This window comes from Propithecus coquereli, unplaced genomic scaffold (genome assembly GCF_000956105.1).
Source record: "Propithecus coquereli isolate 6110/MARCELLA unplaced genomic scaffold, Pcoq_1.0 Scaffold424, whole genome shotgun sequence".
In the NCBI taxonomy this organism is placed as follows: Eukaryota; Metazoa; Chordata; class Mammalia; order Primates; family Indriidae; genus Propithecus; species Propithecus coquereli.
In genome coordinates, this window is record NW_012149997.1 from 845216 (window position 1) to 846973 (window position 1758).

Consider the following 1758-nt stretch of genomic DNA (forward strand, 5'->3'; position numbering starts at 1 on the left):
CATTAAGGATTTCTGTTGGGCTGGGAGTATATGCCAATCCAAAAGGAATGGCTAAAAGCCTGAGATATTATTTTTGGTATCCTTGCAAGGCTAAATGGACAAAAGCCCATGGCCCACCAAGAATAGAGATTCTGCTAACTCCCCACCCCACTCTCCACTTTGGGTTAGGATCCCAAAGAATTGTCTCCTGGAATTAAGAATAAATCAGAAGTAAGCCATCCCTCACAGGAAATTTTCAGTTAAACTTTAGTCATGTGAAGTTTCCAAAAACCTTCAGTCCTTGAACTTGGATTAAGATGGTCCCTGACTGCTAAAATTGCTGGGATGCCTCACAGAAAGAAAAGAAAATCGTATGTGGAGAAAGATATTATATTGAGACAAGTTCTTTCGACAGATAATTTTTCAAATACAATAAGCACATTTAAATGTAACTATTTAACAAAGGAAAAAGACTCAGTGAAAACAAATCAGCAGAAAAATTAGACAAACATCTGCAGGGGCTTTATTTTTTGAAAATATTAGTATATGCATGAGAAAAAAATCCAATATGCTTATTATGTTCAAAGGATAATGGATTAAAGTTTTTACAACATTTTTGTGAAATTTTCAGTTACATATATATGAAAAATAAAAATAAATATTCGAAGACGAATGAAATCAATAGCAGACTAGACACAGTTAAAGACAGAAATAGTCAACTGGAAGTTAGTGAGAAGAAATTTTTAAAAACGAAATGAAGGAGAGTAAAAAACAATCAGAACTATAGAGGAAAAAAGAATAGATTTGGTGGACAAAATGAAAAATGGCCTGTTACAATCTTAATTGGAATACTAACAGGAAAAGATGAGGGAGAATGCTTTAGAGTAATATTCGAAGGGTTAAATAAAAAAGTTTTTCAGAATTGATGGAAAGTTCAACCCTCAGATACAAGAATATAAAAGAATCCCAAGTTAGATGAATCAAAATATATTTATACCTAGTTATACCACATTGGAAATGCAGAATAAAAGGAATGAGAAAATCTTAAAAGCAACTGGAGTAAATAAATAGATTTCCTTTAAATAGGTGATAGACCACAGAGCCATAGCTGACTTCACAACTCTCCTTTCCTCTATAAGTTTCTTTGTTCCTCCTTTTATTTATTTAGTTTTTTAAAGAACACGCTTTTTTTTAAGACAGAGTCGTGCTCTGTTGCCCCAGCTAGCATGCAGGGGCACAATTATAGCTCACTGCAACCTCAAACTCCTGGACTCAAGTGATCCTCCTGCCCCAGCCTCCCAAGTAGCTGGGACTACAGGTGTCTGCCACCATGCCTAGCTAATTTTTCTATTTTTCATAGAGATGGGGTCTTGCTCTTGCTCAGGCTGGTCTTGAACTCCTGACCTCGAGGGACCCTTTTGCCTTGGCCTCCCAGAGTACTAGGATTACAGGTGTGAGCCATGGCACCCTGCCAAAGAACACTTTTAATTGAGAACTTGAAATATGTCAATGGGCCTGAAAACTATCTTTTAAAGTACTGAAAGAAAATAATAGCTTGGAATTATATTTCCAACCAAAAAATAATACTAATAATCCTCCTTGAATTAAAGCAAAATGCACACGTTGTCCAGACAATTCAACACAGAATGTTTGCCAGAGGACCAGAATGAAGGAAATTCTAAATAATGCCCTTCGGAGAGAAGAAAAATGATCCTAAATGGAAAGACAGTGATGAAAGAAAAAGTGGAATGTAAATAAAATGGTTAATATGTAGGTAAA